At 42.3% G+C, this 23,230-nt stretch overlaps 1 protein-coding gene and 1 long non-coding RNA gene across 5 annotated transcripts in view; one reads left to right on the top strand and one right to left on the bottom strand.

Annotated features, from left to right (window-relative positions):
- Positions 1 to 23,230, top strand: part of ARHGAP32 (Rho GTPase activating protein 32) — a 389,933-nt gene that overhangs the window by 279,579 nt on the left and 87,124 nt on the right. For all 4 annotated transcript variants that reach the window (XM_075190517.1, XM_075190519.1, XM_075190516.1 and 1 more), the window contains one exon: positions 11,642 to 11,691. The gene's annotated coding sequence lies outside the window, so the exon portion shown is untranslated. The remainder of the gene's footprint in view (positions 1 to 11,641; positions 11,692 to 23,230) is intronic.
- LOC142107241 (uncharacterized) lies at positions 1,548 to 20,457 on the bottom strand. Its single transcript, XR_012679915.1, has 3 exons — positions 20,093 to 20,457; positions 15,453 to 15,574; positions 1,548 to 2,588 (listed from the first exon to the last, which is right to left on the bottom strand). It is a non-coding gene; the product is annotated as an uncharacterized LOC142107241 (long non-coding RNA).

The raw sequence follows: 23,230 nt of genomic DNA, 5'->3' as shown, positions 1-23,230 counted from the left end.
AGGTTTTTAAGCTAGGGGTTAGAGTCCAATAAATGTGCCATTGGGGCAGATACAAGATCTGGTGGGGTACAGATCCATCCTTAAGTTGATCATAGTATCCAGAGTATTTAAAGCCATTATTTAACATTTATTATATATCTATGTCAAAGTTAATGTGTAACTCTTTTTAGTAAACCTTTCCTACGTTTCCCTTTCTCCACTGTTTTGTTGGGTATCCCCCCCCTATTTAGCAGAATTCCAATTCTTAGAAGCAGTGGGAATCTCTGCTGATCAGTCTGTGTAATGACCCATGTGGCTGTTCCCACGTGGTAGAGAATATAGATTGTAAGCTCTGATGTGAATAATGAAAGCGCTGTGGAATATGTAACGCTATATAAATAACTGTCAATATAAATAAAAAATAATTGATTGTCATATCTCAACTTCCTTTCTTCGGTCCTCAGAGATCCTTATAGAAGCTGACCACCAGAGGTCAGTACAGGTACCTTGTTGGTTTGCAGTTGGGGTGTCAGGGTAACTCTGAATAATGTATTTTGCCTTTTGCTTTGTATATGAACTTGTCAGTTTGGTGGTTGTCCTATAAATCTCCCGATTTGTCCCCTGTAACATGATGAGCACAGGAGCATTTTGTTTTTTCCTGTTGAGCGGGTGAGAAGTTCTGTGTCCCTGCTGGGGTCCCCTTGTCTTCCCAGGCTGCCTGTGTACACACACATTACATAATGACACAAAACTGCCTCTCAGTCTCCCTTAAATCTCTCTTAATACTGATGGCATCTTCAGCATAGTAAATGCAACACAAACTTAATGCAAAGGCTATACGTAGTAAGATAAATGTGCAGCCATCCAGCAGTTTGTTGCATTGTGTACTTGTAGATACATAGAATATATATTTATATATGCTTGTTTATATGTATTATGGATACTTGGGACTCGGAGGTTTTCTGAATAAGGTTTTGTTCACTTGGAGCTCAGTGCCTAAAATATACTAAATTACATTTTTGAGCATTACACCTGACTTTCTTCACATTGCCACAGTCATTCCGCTTTACTGTAAGAGTGGTCCGGTGTGTGTATAACACTCCCCTCATTCCCCTGTATAGCAGTGCTCCTCACAGTGACTGTAGGAGGGGCTCTCTGTGTGTGTGTATAACACTTCCCTCATTCCCCTGTATAGCAGTACTCTTCACAGTGATTGTAGGAGGGGCTCTGTGTGTGTATAACACTCCCCTCATTCCCCTGTATAGCAGTACTCCTCACAGTGACTGTAGGAGGGGCTCTCTGTGTGTGTATAACACTCCCCTCATTCCCCTGTATAGCAGTACTCCTCACAGTGACTGTAGGAGGGGCTCTCTGTGTGTGTATAACACTCCCCTCATTCCCCTGTATAGCAATACTCCTCACAATGACTGTAGAGGACACACTTGATGTGTGTTCTCTACTGGCAATTTGCTGCCCCTAAAACTTCATGAGAAATCGGCATAAATAATCTTTATATTTTTAATTGAATTCATTTTATCAGTTGAAATGAATGAATGAATTAGTTGAGATTTTGTCAACTGGCTTCAAATCTTTAAACAGATGCAGCATTTGCAGCAGTGGCTGATACCAGTAATCTGCAAGAAAATGTCCAACCCAGCTCACATGTTAATTCTGAAATCCTCTTAATTGTGAGTTTAGAAATACACTGTTTGTAGCTTTTTATAGCCGTTACCGCACATATTTTCATTGCCTGTAGTTCCATCATAATCAGTATTACAAGAATCCACAACCACATCACCAGGCGCACTGAGCTACCTGAGCAGCCATTTGTGGACGTTCATGCAATTTGTTTGTGTTTAACCATTAGTTATCAACACTGTGGCGTTATTGGATGGTTAGAGAATTAATGCACACTTACATACAGTAAGAATAATGCAGGAATTAATTTTCTATCAAGCTGTCATGTGCAAGATGATAATAATCAATATTATGGTACAGTCAGTTATAGTGACTGGGACAGTAGTCACAGTATAGTGTTGTTGTCTAGTACAATCCTGTGGCTCCAGCTTCCTGTGTGCGAGGGATGAACGTGTAACCCAGATACAACAATCACTGCTACAACCTCTTGTCCTCTCTATAGAAGTGTTCTGTTGTATGTCAGGATTGTCAGATAACTAAACTTTACACATTAGTCCATTAATGTAGCTGGTTGGGCTGCTGTGTGTTTTATGACAGACATGAGATTTATTGGGGCACCTTATATCTAGCATAGAGTTCCATATACTCTGCATCCTGCTGCTATTCCTGAGCCAGGAAGGATGTCCTCTCTACGGCTCCTAACCTTTCACGTACATTGTGGTAGATGGAACCATGACGTTGGAGATCTGAGTGAAGCTGCTGCAGAGCCTCTTTCAGAACGGTCTCTGTCTGTCTCTTTCATCCAGCTCCGCTTATACCATGATTGGCAATGCCATTACATAAATATATACCGGTATATATATTGTGTCACATAATGACATGCTCTTCTGGATAGGAATACCCCTTATAAATATTGACAAGTCATTTTTCTCTGCAACCGCTGAATACAATAGTTTCTGTTCTCTGGGATCCTATAGGAGGAAACAAGATAACATTAGATGTTAGTGGAGCCATCATCTGATTGCCTTAGGGCTAAGTTATGTGAACTAATTACCCCAGAATTGGGAAGACTGTGGACAATAGACATATTTATATGCTGGATACATGCAAGTTATTGATGGTTATATATCCTTCTGAGGAGTCCTTTATCAATTGCCAGGTATTCTGTGATATAACAGATACATGAGCTATATGAATTATTGATTTTATTATTTTAATAAATTTGTTATTTTTATTCATGTGTCAGCCCCTCACATAATTTTATTATTTTTAATTTTTGGGATATCAGTAACAGGTCCTGTTGCCTGTTTGGAGAGGTGCAGATTCATTAGGCACCACTCATTAGTTAAATTTATTAGCGCCTGGTTATTTTCATTTCTGTTTAGTGGAGAATGAGCTGATATTCATAATATAAGCCAGTAGCCAAAGTGTAAATTTAGATGTGGCGGTAGGACAAATGTAATGTAAGTGGCTGGAATGTGATGGTTGAGAAGCGGTGGTATGACAGTTACGCTGTTTATGTTGTGACACAGGCATACACAGACAACTTCTTGTTGTATAAACAGTACTTTTATTGTCCCATCACAGTCAACAGCATACAGTCCATCAGGATGACACCAGGAACCTAATACAACTTGACATATAGGGTCTGAGTCATTAAGGAGAGTAAGGCAAAGCAATCAGTACCTTTCCTCCTGGACAAACCATGTTACACTGCAAGGGATGCACATTGGTTTATTATTTTGCACATAAGTTAAATACTGGCTGCTTTTTCATGTAGCTCACAAGTACTTGATTGCTTTATTTATACACGGAAATTTAAAGATTATCTAGGACATTCCCTTCCCCAACTACACATCTGTTCCCGTAATTTAAATTTACCTTCAATGCAACAAGGTGCAAGTTACTCCTTTTTTTTTTTGCTTTGCTTTGCTTTGTCTTGTCTAGTCACCAGCCACCGCTTGTTGGCATTGGCCGCTTGCATAAAAGAAAAATAAAGGTTTAAACAGATTACACTCCTCCCACAGGCGTAGCTTGATGGTCAGATGACACTCCCACCTTTCCTTTGAAACAGAGTTTGCTGCAGGTGTTCTGTTTTGATTCACCTTAGTGCAGAACACACCCTGTCAGGTGTGGAGGGAGATGCTTTAAAAACACTTCAACACATGTAAGTTAAATCAGACTTTTTACTATTATTTTGTCACACATATGTCCTCCACCTGTGTATATAGTTAAAGTAGGTGCACTGCTGTAAAAATGTGTAACTCTGTTTGCAGCCTTTCTCTGCAGATTGCCAGCTAAATACCGAACTCATCTTTTTTAGAAGCTTGTGGAAAACCACTCCCTTTGTCATTTGTCACTATATATATATATATATATATATATATATATATATATATATATATATATATATATATATATATATATATATGTATTATATTATATTGAATATGACACACACACACACAGTGTTCTCCCCAGAAAATTTTGCCAGCCAGGGTGAGGGCACTTGTCATACTTTACAATAATATTGAAAAATGTTGGATGTTATTGTCCACACCTGCCAGGACTGGTGGTCAGTGGTCTAACACACACACTGCTGGCTATAGTGCCTGTTATAATAGGAAAAACAATGGTAAGTGATTGGAATGTGATAGTGATACAATGAAGGTAGTAGGAGAACTGGCAGTATGACATACTACGTATGCTCCCCACTTCCACCACTGATATAAGCTATAAATAGATGAAACATAAAGTCCAGGTGTGTGCTGCATGTTTCCTGTTAGACGCTGGTCTATACGCTGCATTCTGAGCGACCGTTGTTTTAGGAGGCAGGAGGGGGCTGCGGTCTTTCTGACACAGACACAAATACCTCTGGTGGCATGGTGCCGCTATGACCTTACTGTTTTTCAGCTGCAGGTATTTGTGCCCCTTAATCGGGCAGTGATTGCGCAGTATCACGGTTGCAGGGTAATGAGATCTTTCTTGTAGATGATGCAATAAAATGAATCCATTGTAAACCTAATGAATAAACCCATTTTATGCAGCGTATTAAGCTGAAAGCGCACTCCTAGGCCACGGATGCCATCTGCTGCTCTGCTATCCAGATTATGTGCTTTTTCATTTATTTTATAGTAATATTTACTATGGAGATTATAATGACATACATTGGACCTTTGTGACCTTGTAAACAGAAATGTATCAGCTGATATATAAATCAGGATAGGTAATAGCAGCCAGGTGACACTGCTAGGTACTCATGCTAATAGATTTACTGTGGATCATAAAAAAGCTCATCAGTGTCGGACCTGAAATAGAGAAGAATTAGATTGTTGTTTAGGAGATGTCTGTTCATTCTCCACGAACCTGGGACACAATACAGTAATAGCCCTGATCCTTCATATTCCTCATGATTCTTTAATATGCACATAAAAGCTTTTTTAAGCAGTAGTCCAAAAAGTGTATTTGTAAATGTCAGCGTGTGTATAGAGTATTAAGGAACATTGTGCAGCAGTGTATTAATACTGTAATACAGCAGTGTCTGGAAATCGTGTTCAATTAGTACAGGTTCTATTATTCGGAAAATCATTATCCAGACTGCTCTGAAAACAGGGAAAGTAGGAGGAGAGGGCATTACTGGGATGGAGAATAGAGGTGGAGGATGTGAGAAGGGGGAGGGCTCTGACAATGCCACTCCCCCCACACAAGGTAACACACAGCCAGTGTTACATCGTCAAACCTCATAACGACTGAGGGCCTCAACAAATTATTTTATAAAAAATAACCTGCTGTCTTCAGAGGACGGGCCCCCTTGTCAGCCTGGGCCCCGTACACTAGTACTTCCCTAACTGCCCTGATGCAGTCCTGGTGAGGAGAATGTGGGGCAGGGTGTAGAAAGTCACAGCTCCCTCTTTCCCATAATACCCTTAACCTCCCAGAAACCTCCTGAAAGTGCTAATCATGTGATCATCCTCTTATTATATAGTAGTTTGAGGACGTGATGCAGGAGACAAGGGGGCAGTACTAAATTTCTAAGTCTGCTGATGTCCTACACAGAGGTACAGCACTAAACATTCCCCGATACCTGGCATCAGCAGTATTATCACTGGATGAGGCCATGTGTAAGACTAATCTATACATCCCGGTTCCAAATTATAATCAACATGATTTATATAAGAATATGACAGCAAATCAGACTAATGTATTGGGTATAATTTACATGACCGGATTCTGCAGGCTGGGATATAATGATATAGCACGTTTGCTCAGTGGTTAACACTTCTGCCTTACAGCAGTGGGGTTATGAGTTCAATTCCTGACCATGACAACAAACAGAGAGTTGCGCAGGAATTGCCTGATAAAACATTTATTAAATCAGATCATGTGAGAGCAACCAATGTAAAGCTTTCATAGATCATTAAATAGTGATCTTATAACAGTAATAGCATATAGAATATATAAAGATATAGATAAAAATTATGCTTATAAAAAGCAAGACATAAAACAATCATATTACATGGCTTTCAAAAGAGAAAAACATTGCTATCAATATATAATTAACCCTTATTAGACAGTATCCAGTTAGATAAGGGTATCCAACAACTGAATCAATAACATTTGCAGGTGCTAGTAACCCTTAGAAGATCCTAAGCAGCCGTGGAGAAAACCAATAGAATGTCAATTCCAATAAATCATCTGTAGAAACAGAAGTTGTCTCTTTTGATAAAGAGGAGTACAGTAACTTTAATATTGCGATGTTGCCTCTTTTAGTGAAGAGGAATACAATAACTTCAATGTCACAAAGGTAATTGTATATTCATATGTCCGTATACAAGTAATATCCGTGCAGCTGGGGTTTAAGAGTAGTAAGGATATGTGGTAGATGAAAGCTTCTTACCATCTGGACGGCTAAACATCGGCAGACATTGCGTCCCTCCACATAAGATATATAGATATATGTGTATTCTTACCCCCAGCGGATAATGTCCTCACATCAAGGAACAATGCTATATTAAGCCACTGTTTAATGGAACAATCCGGAGACAGGTTAAAGGTCCTCTTCGGTGCGCACCAATCCGGATAATCTTTTCAAGTCACGTGACCAAGGGTTCGGTTTATGATACAAACTAACTTATCCCTTTGTTAGGCTCACGATAACTCAGGTGATATAAGCATAGCAAAAATAGCAGCTCAAATAGATAGAAGTTCCATCACAAGCAGAGAACAATTCTTTCCCATCAGTGCACGAACAGTATCTAATTGACAATTCAGGCCAATTCAATTCCTGACCATGCCCTTATCTGTGAGGAGATTGTATGTTCTCCCCGTGTTTGCCTGGGTTTCCACCCACACTCCAAAAACATACTAGTAGGTTAATTGGCTGCTATCAAATTGACCCTAGTCTGTGTGTGTGTGTTAAGGAATTTATGTATGTTAGGGGATGTTAGGGAATTTAGACTGTAAGCTCCAATGGGGCAGGGACTAATGTGAGTGAGTTCTCTGTACAGCGCTGCGGAATTAGTGGCGATATATAAATAAATGGCGATGATGATGATACAGTGTTTGAGCCTCGGGTATATTTACTAAATTGCGGGTTTGAAAAAGTGGAGATTTTGCCTATAGCAACCAATCAGAATCTAGTTATCATTTATTTAGTACATTCTGCAAAATGATGGCTAGAATTTGATTGGTTGCTATAGGCAACATCTCCAGTTTTTAAACCCGCAGTTTAGTAAATATACCCCTCAGCCTTAACCAGAAATAATGACTTAGTATTTAGTCACCCAGAGATGTCAGAGGATGAAAGTCAGATAAGTCCTGGGAAAGTGATAAGAAAACCCTGGGAATTCTGACATACAATAAGATAGAGAAGTGCTATAGATAATGACTCCGTACCATGGCGGTATACGTAGCTCTCTAACATCCCGCTATTATCATCATCATCACCATTTATTTATATAGCGCCACTGATTCCGCAGCGCTGTACAGAGAACTCACATCAGTCCCTGCCCCATTGGAGCTCACAGTCTAAATTCCCTAACATACGCACACACACGCACACAGACTATATGTTTTTGGAGGGTGGGAGGAAACCGGAGCACCTGGAGGAAACCCACGCAAACACGGGGAGAACATACAAGCTCCTCACAGATAAAGCCATGGTGGGGAATTGAACTCATGACCCCAGTGCTGTAAGGCAGAAGTGCTAACCACTGAGTCACCGTGCTGCCCACGGTGCCCTTCTACAAGTCACTACCATGAGGGTATACGTAGCTCTCTAACATCCCACTATTATCCTTCTACAAGTCCTACAATGGTTAGGACAGAACATCTCCTGGTGGTTATGATACGTGGGGTAATGAGACTGCTCCAGTTTCTTCATCTATCCCTGATCTGTGAGACACTCTGGTTTGCTGATTAATAGTAATATAAAGATGCCTGAACGGTTCTCTGAATCTTTACCCTCTGAGCCAGGTAAGTCGTCCCCTCCCAACGAGGAGAGCATCTAGGTGTAGCTAAGCCTTGGGGGATATGTGCGATGCATGTCCTGAAGAATGTTAATACAAATAACCTTCCATGGCTGCTGCTTACTGTTCGATTCATTATATAACACACATGGTATTGGGGATATAATTGGCTACAGTGTATAATACAACAACCCTGCACAATATTAGGTCACTTACTATACCTATTAATACTCGTAGTATCTTTGTGCCTCTGCCACAGCACTGGAATAATTCCTTGTTTCTCTTCCTGTACCGTCTGGAGCTGTCACTCCATCCAACATGAGACCTGGTAAAAGTGTCCGGCGGGGATGTTCTCACGCTGCACAGAACGTTTATTTATCCTGATGTCTTTTCCTACATAATCTATAGATTTAGATTACTTCCAGATTTGTACTTTTTTCTTTTTTTTTTTTGCTTTCTTTGATTTTGTTTTTGGTGTCTTTTAACAAACAGATGTGGTTAGAGAACAGCTCATCCCCCATGTTTGCTCTTGGACTGTGGACGGAGGAGGTCACCTCTTGAGCGTGAGAACGGTTCTGGAGACAATGACAAAAGAGAGTAATCCCCATATGCACACAGGATGCTCAGTATGGAGAGGAGTTAGCCCCACATTAGTTCACTACATTACATCACAGCGAAGCCTTTGGCAAGAACCACGTCTGAGTGAATGAGGGGACGGTGACTGAAGTGGACACGGGCCAGAAGAGTTTGAACCGCTGCCACAAAAAGCATCCATTTAATCTCTGCTGTACAGATGTATTCATCATCTTTATCCAATGCTGAATCTCTCAGAGATAACTCTAACTGAAGAACAAGTTTTTTGTTATAAACAATTAAGAGAATGGTTCCTGTGACTCTTTATAACACTAATCCACATTACAACACAGAAATAAAACTAATAACATGAAGGAAAGTTCTGGTATTTGACAGATTTATGTTCCCAGCTGCAGGACTCATTAGTGTGATAAATCTGCATGATTACTCTTGGCATAGGAACCGGTAGTACGATCCCTTCTGAATCTCCCGCTAAGGTCTGGACTTTCTGCCATTGCAATGATTTCTGCTACAATCTAACGTGTCGTTGTTACTGCATTATGATAAAATGCACCGACGTGACAAATGAACCTTCATTAATGGGCAGCATTTAAACAAAGTTTATTTTTATCTCATCCGGATGCAAAAGCTGTCAGACCACTTCATTTAAACCAGATCTATGGAACAAAAGCTGTTTGCTTAAACATTGTAAGAGATTCCCGTGTCCTGTATTAAGCAGAGTCTGTAATATGCTGTTTTTGTATTGTCAGATTCTATATTTAGACTGTACGAAACCTTTTCATAGTTTGCGCTTTTATGATGTTTTTACTATAATTAAAGATTATTTGCTTCCTCTATGTTTACGTTCTCCTGAACTGTAAACTCCACATTGTGGACGTACATATAGTCATAGTATTCAATGACTCACTGATAAGATGGATACACATAATAACGTCTAGGATGTGAAATATAGTCATCTAGGACAGTGCAGGTTATTTACAAGTCCTGGACTTGGTTTCAGGACCAATATTGCAGGATGCAGGTAATACCGTGGCTGTTATATTGTATACAAGGTCTTTCTGGGTATCCAGTAACGTACACAGTGTTGCATTGTGCGCTGAGTGTTTGGGACGACATGTGCTGTATACTGGGCAATTGGGGCTATATAATATAATGGACAAGAACTGTACACATTTCTGCCACTCATTGTATCTGGTGGGGCTGTCCGTTCCTGAGCGATACAACATGTTCTGAGACTTTATGTTCCAAAATGTATATACTCCACCTGTGGTCTGAACTTTTGGTGATTTAGTGCTGTTGCTGTACATGGAGATCTATTAATAATGAAACTCTGGATAGATTCTGATTTTAAAAGTTTTTTCATATATTTCATTTTATGTTATTTTTTACCATTATAAAAATCCTTATATAGTATATGTTGATAAGTTGTATTATGTATTTAATACCAACTATTTAGCGCTGTTCTTATATTTTTATATATTATGGTCATAACATTCATTGAAGTAATATAATATACGGAGGCTACTTTGACTTAAATCATACCTTAATAGTATAATACAACACTTCCAGGAGATGGTGGGTAAGGTAGGAAAGGAGGTGGTGGGCAATGCTTGGTGGCGACATCTTTGTGATCAAGTGGGTGTGGTGATTACATCAAGCCCCACCCACAACAGTAAACGGAGTGGGCGGAGTGTGATGATGCAATCCGTGTCATTACACCCCAGCAACTAGGTGTTTTGGCAGGTTAGAGCCCCTTGGGAGAATTGTCTGCCCTCTTGCTACCAAACTAAAAATGAAATACATCACAAATCAACTTTTGTGATGGGTGATGTATTTCACCCTGAAATAAGAAAATAAGAGTGTGATAAGCAGTTAACCCAGTGGTTCCCAGACTGTGCGCCTAGGCTCCCTGGGGTGCCGTGGCGATCTCACAAGGGTGCCTCGGCCAGGGCCAGTGTTAAGCAAGGCGGGGGACTACTTGGTAATTATTTTGGCTTAGCGGTGCCTTGAAAAAATTTTGGAGACCCTAAGGGTGCCTTGAACGGAAAAAGTTTGGAATCCAGTGAGTTAACCATTGGTTTACCAGTAGCAAGAATGCGTCCAGGCTCTGTCAGTGACAGCCGGCGTATCCACAGTTGGTGTCTTCAGAACCCCGATTACAGGTCCATGCAGGAGACCCCAGAACCCGCCCCCAGTGTTCTGCTAAGCATGTGATATTCATGTAAATCAGGATAAGTTCATACAGAATATACAGCTGTTACTTCACATTTACTATAAACTACACATATTTAGTATGGAAAGAAACATCAACGAGAGCACACTTGCCTGGTCTAAAGAACACCCACAGTAAGGTTGTATTTTTACATGCGTTGTACATGTGACTGTTATCTACGGTTCTTTATATATTTATATCTCCCATTTACTAGCGCTCGTTTTAAGCCTGGTTTCCACCTGGTCATTCTTTTACAGGTCTCACTTTCACTGCTTCTGGTGAGACCCCCTCTTCTGTAGTGTAGCTGAAACCTCTACTATGTGTATGGAACGCAGGAGGTGCAGTGCTTGTTCTATCTGCTATTATATATCCTGCATATAAACACAACTATTACTTATTTCAGTTCAAAGGCACTGCTGGATCATTCTAATTATATGTTTGTTTCAGCCATCCCAGCTTTTGTATTTGAATTGTGGACGTCAGATTCAGAAACCATGGATTGTATAGAGCAAAACTTCACATAAATAAGTATAAAATACATCTATAGATCTATCAGGTTTCTATGAATGATGTCATGTGATTGGCAATCACACATTCGCACAGGAGTACTAAGTATAGGTGAAAAGCACAGTGACATAGAGAGACAGATGACAACCATTACTTAGTGTACTGACGTTCCTTACATTGTTTCAGCTGATTATGAGGCTATTATTCTCACGGTCTAATTTGTGTACTGTGTTTTCTATTTCAGTGGTTCCGAAGGAATAACGCTTCTGCGTCTAGTGAATCCCTCCCGCTGTGGTAAGTGTTACAGCTTCCAGATGTGGTGCATTCACTGACATCTATAGATGTGACCTTGTATCACTGCTACATAATGTTCTTATTCATTGACTGATGTTTTGTTTTTTAGTGAGCTTTTAAATTATTTAGATGCTCTGAGAGTTTTTGCAGTGTTTTATTTAACATTATGGTTAAACTGTAAATAATGGTTTTGATTTATTTGAATTTATTATTGTTTGTTTATTTAGTGGCATATAATAATGCACCGCTGTACAGAGGATGTAATCATCAGTCGCTGCCCCCATTGGAGCTTACAATCTAAATTCTCTACCAGACACACAGACTAGGGTCCAGTTTGTCAGCAGCTAATTATCCTACCAGTATGTTTTGGACAGTGGGAGGAAAGCGGAGCACATGGAGGAAACCCACACAAACACTGGGAGAACATACAATGCATTAATAACTATTAAATAAAATGACAAATAAAAGGTCAAGTTCTAAATGATCATTGTAGCGTATGTGCGGCTCTCAGTGCCCGCTCCATAGCGCCACCGCCATGCCCTGTTAGAGACATTGACCAATAGGAATGCGTGATGCAGTACAGGCAGTTACATCTTCCTCAGTCCTTCCCTACAGTGAGGTTTGTGCTGTTTAGTGGATGGTTATATAACCAAGTAATACCTAGGTAGGGTAACCAGTGATGGGGCCGAATAACTACATCCGTTTGCGTAGCTCGGTGGGATAAGATTATTGATGCTGATGTTGAACCTACATTGAAGCCACCGCAGCCATGTCTCTCACCCGTCACATGTTCTCTGCACGGACCTGTATTCCCAGTTACTCTCCAGTATGGCAGCCGTGTCTCTCCTCTGTCACATGTTCCCTGCACAGACCTGTATTCCCAGTTACTCTCCAGTATGGCAGCCGTGTCTCTCACCCGTCACATGTTCTCTGCACAGACCTGTATTCCCAGTTACTCTCCAGTATGGCAGCCATGTCTCTCACCCGTCACATGTTCTCTGCACAGACCTGTATTCCCAGTTACTCTCCAGTATGGCAGCCATGTCTCTCCTCTGTCACATGTTCTCTGCACAGACCTGTATTCCCAGTTACTCTCCAGTATGGCAGCCGTGTCTCTCCTCTGTCACATGTTCTCTTCACAGACCTGTATTCCCAGTTACTCTCCAGTATGGCAGCCGTGTCTCCTCTGTCACATGTTCTCTGCACAGACCTGTATTCCCAGTTACTCTCCAGTATGGCAGCCGTGTCTCTCCTCTGTCGCATGTTCTCTTCACGGACCTGTATTCCCAGTTACTCTCCAGTATGGCAGCCATGTCTCTCCTCTGTCACATGTTCTCTGCACAGACCTGTATTCCCAGTTACTCTCCAGTATGGCAGCCGTGTCTCTCCTCTGTCGCATGTTCTCTGCACGGACCTGTATTCCCAGTTACTCTCCAGTATGGCAGCCGTGTCTCTCCTCTGTCACATGTTCCCTGCACAGACCTGTATTCCCAGTTACTCTCCAGTATGGCAGCCATGTCTCTCACCCGTCACATGTTCTCTGCACGGACCTGTATTCCCAGTTACTCTCCAGTATGGCAGCCGTGTCTCTCACCCGTCACATGTTCTCTGCACAGACCTGTATTCCCAGTTACTCTCCAGTATGGCAGCCATGTCTCTCACCCGTCACATGTTCTCTGCACAGACCTGTATTCCCAGTTACTCTCCAGTATGGCAGCCATGTCTCTCCTCTGTCACATGTTCTCTGCACAGACCTGTATTCCCAGTTACTCTCCAGTATGGCAGCCGTGTCTCTCCTCTGTCACATGTTCTCTTCACAGACCTGTATTCCCAGTTACTCTCCAGTATGGCAGCCGTGTCTCCTCTGTCACATGTTCTCTGCACAGACCTGTATTCCCAGTTACTCTCCAGTATGGCAGCCGTGTCTCTCCTCTGTCGCATGTTCTCTTCACGGACCTGTATTCCCAGTTACTCTCCAGTATGGCAGCCATGTCTCTCCTCTGTCACATGTTCTCTGCACAGACCTGTATTCCCAGTTACTCTTAAGTATGGCAGCCGTGTCTCTCCTCTGTCGCATGTTCTCTGCACAGACCTGTATTCCCAGTTACTCTCCAGTATGGCAGCCATGTCTCTCCTCTGTCGCATGTTCTCTGCACGGACCTGTATTCCCAGTTACTCTGCAGTATGGCAGCCATGTCTCCTCTGTCACATGTTCTCTGCACGGACCTGTATTCCCAGTTACTCTCCAGTATGGCAGCCATGTCTCCTCTGTCACATGTTCTCTGCACGGACCTGTATTCCCAGTTACTCTCCAGTATGGCAGCCGTGTCTCTCCTCTGTCGCATGTTCTCTGCACGGACCTGTATTCCCAGTTACTCTCCAGTATGGCAGCCATGTCTCCTCTGTCACATGTTCTCTGCACAGACCTGTATTCCCAGTTACTCTCCAGTATGGCAGCCATGTCTCCTCTGTCACATGTTCTCTGCACAGACCTGTATTCCCAGTTACTCTCCAGTATGGCAGCCGTGTCTCTCCTCTGTCGCATGTTCTCTTCACGGACCTGTATTCCCAGTTACTCTCCAGTATGGCAGCCGTGTCTCTCCTCTGTCGCATGTTCTCTGCACGGACCTGTATTCCCAGTTACTCTCCAGTATGGCAGCCGTGTCTCTCCTCTGTCACATGTTCTCTGCACGGACCTGTATTCCCAGTTACTCTCCAGTATGGCAGCCGTGTCTCTCCTCTGTCGCATGTTCGCTTCACGGACCTGTATTCCCAGTTACTCTCCAGTATGGCAGCCATGTCTCCTCTGTCACATGTTCTCTGCACAGACCTGTATTCCAAGTTACTCTCCAGTAAACTAATTGTAACCAAATTTGTAGTGCGGTTCCATCCAGAGAAGACGTCTCCTCCTTGGTTTCTTGCCTGTACCTCTTTCTCTGTCCTACTGGTTTATATTGGTGAAATCTCCAAGTTTTTATTTCTTTGTATTTTGTTGAATTTTTTTGTATTAGAGAGATCACATTGTGCAGACAATATTTAGTGGAGTTTCTGGCAGTTTTATGGAGAATGTTGTTGTTGTGGAAGAGGAAGCTGACAGATATTTTCATTATAAGTGTATCGGAGTCCCTGTAGTACAGAGGCATCACATAGACGAGGTCTGCTAGTTGCTGCTGACACAAACAGAACAAATACTGATTTTCCTCCATGCACAGCTACACAGAGGTCGTTCCTACCACTTAGTGCCTGCATCTGGAGACAGAGATCATGTCCAGTGTGGTCACTTTGAGGACAGTCAGTGCTCTCTGATGGCTGAACGTACAGCAATGGTTGCCAACTGTGGTCACCTTGTGACCGCATTTATGAGCATGCCAGATAATGATCCTATCAATGTTGATGGGATCATTATTGGACGTCGGGATTGTTATCAGGGCGTTTATAAGCTGTAATAATGGCACCAGCATTAGTAAGCAGACTTCCAGAACCCTTTCTTATAGGGGCCAGTTCTCCTAAGAGTTACTAATGTACAGTGACCCAGAACAGCCAATCAGAAATAAGCCCTGATCGATATAGAGCAGGTACGAGTCTGATTGTTACTTTGTAAGTTTCAGTTACCTGTGGTGTTACCTGCACCTGCAGTTCTCATATCCTCCCTGGACATGTGACGGATATTTGGTATTCCTGGGACTGCACCTATTGCCTCACTATCCCAACACATTACATATACACCAGTTTTGTGTCTCCAGAAATGGATCTCTTCATACCTTCCTAGGTGCAGGATTCCCTCTGGGGGCTTTCAGCCATTGATGTATGCTGCGTCTGTACCTGCCAGTCCTCTGCATGCGACTCTGGGGGGAACAAGACTCTGATTTATTTCCTGACTGACCTAGAAATGAAGAAATAACTGTTAGACTTCTGTATGTTAGACGGCTGCTGGTTATTAGGTGTACAGGTCCATACTGTATATAGTGATGACACATTGTGTAGAATCTGTTATGCCTTCACCATGTATCTAGCCAGAGCTTATTCATTTGGGACAAGAGCAGGTAACTTGGTAACATCATTGTTCTGGTGGTGCTCTCAGAGGTGGAGAACCCATGTTTGTTTTAGCAGCTCATCTTTTCATTGTTTGTGGATATTTAACCCACAAGATAAAAAAATTTGCTTCCTTTCCTCCTTAATATTTTTCCATTTTCACAATCTGAGCTGAACTAAAAAAGGACTGGGACCAGAGGAATATTTTACCTCTCTACCCAACTAGTAGAGTTAGACTATATTTATCCTCCATTGGGCTGCTTCCAGGTCACTTTCCTGGCTCTGCAGCCTGGAGAACAAATAGAAGTCCTGGGGCTTGGGGTGCCTTGTAAATAGCTGGTGTTCCCCCATGGCCTTGGCCATGCTCACATAAGTAAGGCCACTGTGTTGTTTTCTTTACATCACTTACTGACAGGAGACGTGAAAGCATTTGAGTGGTTGAACGGGTCACGTTAGAAGATGTGTGGCTGCACGTGTTTTAGCTTGTTGTGATAACATGTTCTGTTCCAGTAATACCTGCATTATATCTCCATTTATGTGATAAATGAAGAAACCTTTACCTGGTGACACACAGCAGTTACCAGAGAGACTTCCCTTTCCCATCATTTGTATCCAGTAATTGCCTTTCCTGAGGACTATCTGACCCGGGATCCAGGCTCAGTGGCAGAAATGTTCCTGAAGGTGTGAGGCGAGGACATATTGTGACATGTCATCTATCGGCTCCTCTTCTTCCATCAGACATCAACACTGTCATCACTCTGCACCAATACGTACGTACGTGTGTGTGTGTGTGTGTGTGTGTGTGTGTGTGTGTGTGTCCCGAGGTGTTGGTGTGTTTCTGAGATTCACAGGGTAGAGATTGTTACACTGACTGTCAGATACGTCTTCCTGCCCACACAAACAACTGGGGGAAGAATTAGGAAGGGAGTAAAAAGTGTATGGGAACAGGTAGTTTTTATATAGACTTATATATATAATATAAGATCTCTATTGAGCATGGCCCACCCGATTCTATGCAAAGCATTGCAGCACCTCGCAGATGAATGACAATAATATATGAGTCGGTGCCTACTCTCTGCCCTGGTGCCACTAGGTCAGTTCTGGGTGATTTGGGATTTGCTTGTAACTGTCCTCTGCCGTCGGGTCGGCATACATGTAGGGAACTGTATCTATATTGGCCTTCTGCTTGGTTACCAGTTGAAGGGAAAGGGTTCCAGCTCTATTATAGGTTATGTCGCTAGCTCAGATAACTGCAGATTCTGGGGTATGAATCTCAGCAAAATTTATCATAGTTTTAAAAGCCTGACTCTACTCTGACCCGGTCAGACAATAGGGTCTGAAACTAACAGGATTTTATAACTTGTAAAGACCAACACATTTAGGACATGTATGAATGAATCCTGTATCTTCTTATGGGCTATCTATGAACGCTGCAAAGTTACTTGTCAATGAAGTGCATGGTACGTCTACTATATGTGCCACATGCCACCCGTGAAATAGGGCTCCATAGTGCTCATTGTATAGACGTACTAGGCACGTAGCACAGAATTGTATTCCTCTGTTTAAAATGTTGTCACTTACTCAGGCTGATAGTGCTTCTTGTACTGTAATTATACTGTGCACAATGACCATGCACCTCCGGATGTATATCATGGGCCAGTCACTCCATCTAATGCCCAGGTACAAGATGTGCACAATAAATGTATTGTATTACTTTATATTGTAGTCTCTGCACTATGCTCTTAGTGCCGCACAACAGGTCACAATTCTGGTGCAAGGCCATTAAAATGTGCTGTCAATTTCGTACTGGAAATGGGCTTCCCATTCAAAATATATTGCTTACACCAATAATATATATATATATATATATATATATATATATATATATATATATATATATATATATATATATATATATATATGTATGTATGTAATAATATTGTAATCTGTACATAACAGATAGTAATGTTTTGGTGTCCGGCCTGCGCGCGGTGACCTCTATACAACACATAGCAGCGCACGGTGACCTGTATATAAGAGCTGACAGACGGTGTTAGTAGAGGAGGGTGCTGTGCATCGCTGGATGGATGCTATGGCAACGGATGAGATATAGGATGAGTAGAGCACCGCACAGCTTCCATCTCTGGCCTAGGGACCCGGTATACTCGCTGTGGGAGGGAGTCAGGCCTGAAAATAGGAATACATGGAATTCATTTTGTATAGCTGTGGGTGGGGACAGAGGAACATCTTATTCATGGAGCTGGAGTGGAAGAAACACTGGTTCTGTAACACACACACTACAAACTCCTGAGCACAGGTTTCCTGTATCAATGATCTCAGACTCTGATGTGTTGTGTCAGCGCTCAGTCTGCCCTGTCCAGTATAACTGTGACACCATCAGATGTAGGAGTGTGATCCGCTGATGTGTTATTGTACAGAATGTGTGTGTTGTCAGCGCTCAGTCTGCCCTGTCCAGTATAACTGTGACACCATCAGATGTAGGAGTGTGATCCGCTGATGTGTTATTGTACAGAATGTGTGTGTTGTCAGCGCTCAGTCTGCCCTGTCCAGTATAACTGTGACACCATCAGATGTAGGAGTGTGATCCGCTGATGTGTTATTGTACAGAATGTGTGTGTGTTGTGTCAGCGCTCAGTCTGCCCTGTCCGGTATAACTGTGACACCATCAGATGTAGGAGTGTTATCCGCTGGTGTGTTATTGTACAGAATGTGTGTGTTGTCAGCGCTCAGTCTGCCCTGTCCAGTATAACTGTGACACCATCAGATGTAGGAGTGTGATCCGCTGATGTGTTATTGTACAGAATGTGTGTGTTGTCAGCGCTCAGTCTGCCCTGTCCAGTATAACTGTGACACCATCAGATGTAGGAGTGTGATCCGCTGATGTGTTATTGTACAGAATGTGTGTGTTGTGTCAGCGCTCAGTCTGCCCTGTCCGGTATAACTGTGACACCATCAGATGTAGGAGTGTTATCCGCTGGTGTGTTATTGTACAGAATGTGTGTGTTGTGTCAGCGCTCAGTCTGCCCTGTCCAGTATAACTGTGACACCGTCGGATGTAGGAGTATGATCCACTGATGTGTTATTGTACAGAATGTGTGTGTGTTGTCAGCGCTCAGTCTGCACTGTCCAGTATAACTGTGACACCATCAGATGTAGGAGTGTGATCCACTGATGTGTTATTGTACAGAATGTGTGTGTTGTGTCAGCGCTCAGTCTGCCCTGTCCAGTATAACTGTGACACCGTCAGATGTAGGAGTGTGATCCGCTGATGTGTTATTGTACAGAATGTGTGTGTTGTGTCAGCGCTCAGTCTGCCCTGTCCAGTATAACTGTGACACCGTCAGATGTAGGAGTGTGATCCACTGATGTGTTATTGTACAGAATGTGTGTGTTGTGTCAGCGCTCAGTCTGCCCTGTCCAGTATAACTGTGACACCATCAGATGTAGGAGTGTTATCCGCTGGTGTGTTATTGTACAGAATGTGTGTGTTGTGTCAGCGCTCAGTCTGCCCTGTCCAGTATAACTGTGGCACCATCAGATGTAGGAGTGTGATCCGCTGATGTGTTATTGTACAGAATGTGTGTGTGTGTTGTCAGCGCTCAGTCTGCCCTGTCCAGTATAACTGTGGCACCATCAGATGTAGGAGTGTGATCCGCTGATGTGGGGGTGCACGCTCTGACCCTTGTGCTTTGTGGGAAGTGAATAGCAGGGCATTGTGGCACGTAATTCTCTTCTTTGCAGCCCATGACCTGGAAAATCTGCATTATTACATTTCATTAACAGAGGTGAAATGAGGGCAATGTGAATTGTTAATATGTATATTTGTTATAATGGAGATCTTTGCTGACTGCTGGATTTGTTCATTCAAGTCTGAGAAAGTTTAATTGATGGTTACAAGCCGTCCAGGACTAGCAACCAGTGAGCGTTCATACACGAGATGACTGTGGATTTCTGTGTCTTTATAAATTCCACGTGTTTGTGGTCTGAGCTGAATCCCAGTATATTAAACCACTGCTAACCAGATCCCTGTCTGACATTCTTTGTTTCATATTATCAGGTATTGGAAATAGCTCCTCGGACTGTAGATTAATATGAACATGACGTCACCAGCAGCAGAGAATGAGGGAAGAGAGAATCTAGTTTTACAATGAGGACAGTAGGAGAAGTGGCGGGTTTATAATATAATAAGTTGTAAAACATATAGAGCTGCAGCCAGTTGTCTGTGGCTAGTGTTGGGTGCAGAATGTGATGTTATTGGTGATTTAGGCCCATGTCACCTAAGTCCTAGAAGTCTGTTGTAATATTGGAGAATAAACTAACTGTACAATATATGTGGAAGTGATTGTACCCTGAGGAGCCCACATTACGGTCATCATCTCAGGCCCCCGGCTGGTTCCCATGTGGACATTGAAGCTGCGGCTTGTGCTGGGTGGAAGGATAGGGCTCCTGTTTCCCACCGAGATCCCACCGAAGGTCTGGGGGTGGCTTCCTACAAATACAGAAGATAAAAAAGACTACTCAATGTTTTACTATTGAGCAAAGAATAATATTGTAGCAGAGTTGGAAGATTCCCACATGTACAATAAATTGGATGGTTAATTTGTTTATTTTGGGGCAGATTATCCACAAATGGTGCATCATGAATATTAATCAGCCCAGTCCCAAAGACAGTGTACCTTTAATATGTTTAATGTGCCCCTCTTACCCCAAGAGAGAAGCACTGCTGTAATGATACAATGTAACCATGCAGACATACCCCACACTGACTCATTGCTGATAAACTGCTCACTTCTTTCTGTACAATCTGCAGCTAATCATCTTGTAGGTAGAAGTACTTTCCTAACTATTTATATAATCCAGTTATCTCTCTGGTTTTCCTACTGGGTGATTGACGTGTTCAGGTGTTAATGTGAGAAGTCAGTGAGTCGCAGCCAACGTCACTCTCTTCTTCCTGTGCTCATTAAATCTGGCAACGCACATAGCAACCCAATATCTTTTCTGTGGAGTTGTTGAAGAATTTACATGTGTGCAGATGAGGATAGATCCAATGTAAGGCAATGCAGTCACACAAATCAACTATAATCCAAGCAGGTGAAAATGTAGAATCTAAAAGAGTCAGATTGAAACTGATCTCATATTGTATAATTCTACAATTATAGTAATGATCCTACAACTGTCCGGCATTGGACAAGAACTGCAAGGTACATTTTTGTAAAGTGTGCAGGGAAAATGGCGGGCAGCATTATTTACATTCTATTTATAACATTGCCATTTAGAGTAGAGCTAACTGTGCCCCTCCCAACCCCAAATCTCTTTGCACTGTATAACAGTAATTAAAAATAAAGACCCTTAAATATAATGTTATTGGATGCTTACCTTAATAATCGCTTTTCTTTGTAAGTTTACTGATCTTTACTAATTACATGTACATACACTGAAGCTCCTGGTCAGACACCAGCAGATGATGATATAATCTCTGTGTTGTGGGATGGACCGAAATTACATTTAGAGGATTAGGAGTTCCCCTTCCTATGGCATTTTTTTTCCAGCAATTCTAGAAATATGAGGAATATACAGGCAACAAACTTCCCATCACTAAACAAAGCTGTAAAGAGATGGACAGATTCATCGTCCAATCACTGCAGCTTTGATGATGATGATGGATGCCGTATCTTTAATCTGGACGCTTCTAGATGTGCTAAGAGCGGACGATTGCTTATACTGTGTTCTTAAGATACCTGCAACTCAAAATACTCCCATTAGATCACAATACTGTAACATGTAAACCAGACTAAAAATGTTGTTCAACGATGGGGCGATGTTCCAATCCTTCAGTGTGTATACACTCAGGACCAGATCTCCATAGAGTTTACTGAGACAGGATCTTTTCAGCAGATGGTTATGACAGATGAAGAGCACAGATCTGAGGGTATGTTGTGTAAAACATGTATAGTGTGTAAATTGGCTTTGGTGTGCTCTATTCTTCTGTACTGTTCTCACCCTGAGTGTACTCCCAGGGGCACCAATGTTCTATATGCTCCAATGGAAGATCTGGAAGTGAGACTGTCATCACCACATTAATTACTGAGGTCTCTCAAAGAGGGAAAGTCAGAGAATAAAGTTACAAAATGTCAGTAATTTGTATTCCTAGGATCATATATAAACACATATAACATTCATGCATGAGGGAGACCATATCTCCCCTGCCACAGATATACGTACATCTAGATCCACAATCACTGAGTGCCCCAGGACAGTGTTCTCAGAGTACCAGAAGACCAGAGGGTCCTTTCATAGAGACTCCAGCCTCACGGAGTCCTTGTTATCCCCGTCCAGGGTACCTTGTGGAAGACTTAGCAGAAATACATCATTCATAACATAACTTTTATCTTGTACGCAGGTTGCTGATTGATTTTTCTTTATTAAAGCAAAATTAATTTATACGCTTTTCTCTATTTTTAGACAAATGACACATAAAGGAGTTCAACAGTTATTTTTTATTTTTATGTTCCATGTGTTTCCCCTTTTTCTGGTGTACTTGTATGATAAGAACATAGCGATATGTAGGTTATATCCGTGGTCCAGCACTGGTCCATACTGCTGCTGTGTGTCCAGTTGTGGCTGCCCCATCATCTCCGGTCAGATGTCACTTATACCCCAGCCTGGGGCAGAGACTGCAGCAGGGGCTGTTAGTGCTGGACCACGGTTATAAGCCTCTTAATTCACTGTATGTGGCTGAATGTCAATACTGGAAAGGAGGAGGCATCGATAACACGGGGGAGAGACATCTTAGTAACATCTTTTATCTAAACTACATCTAAACTGTCCCCCGATTCTTAGGGACTCTCTGCCCTCCCGCTGACCAGGACTTGTATCTGTATTCTGGGGCAGAAGACGTGTGTATGCAGCATTGGAAGGGTCTTAGAGGTGGTTACGGCTGACATGACACAGCCACACACTACACACACAGATGCTCTGTGGGGTTATCCAGAAATGGAGGCATGCAGTTATGTCACTGGGAGCACCTGGAAGATTTTCTTTTTGCTCTACAAATTCATTTTATTTTGTTTCAAGTTATTTCTTTGTTTTCCACGGACTCCTCTCTCTCCGGCCTAATATCAGCCAGAGGCTCCTAATGACTGTGAGCTGGATTTGAGACTGACGAGTATATTGGAGTATTAGAGTGTTGGGTATGTGCACGGCCTGTGTATTAGTGGCATAGTATAATAGTATAACCTGGCTGACCCCACAGTGTCTCTCTATACAACACCTAATATATAAAGCACATGTGGTATATCCAGTATACATAGATGTCCTGTGTGAGGTTTCCTCTATTACGTCCTCACATTGCTGCCGTCTTGGGGAGCCCACACAGATATTGACATCACCATAGTAACAGGCACCGGCGGCTAATAGCCAGGACGTGGGTGTCTTGTACGCTGTGATGGATTCACGGATGAATCAGCAGCCTCGTGGTTCAGGGATA

This window comes from Mixophyes fleayi, chromosome 11 (genome assembly GCF_038048845.1).
Source record: "Mixophyes fleayi isolate aMixFle1 chromosome 11, aMixFle1.hap1, whole genome shotgun sequence".
Lineage (NCBI taxonomy): Eukaryota > Metazoa > Chordata > Amphibia > Anura > Limnodynastidae > Mixophyes > Mixophyes fleayi.
The sequence above is the reverse complement of the archived record's forward strand: the minus strand, read 5'-3'. Positions and strand labels throughout refer to the sequence as shown.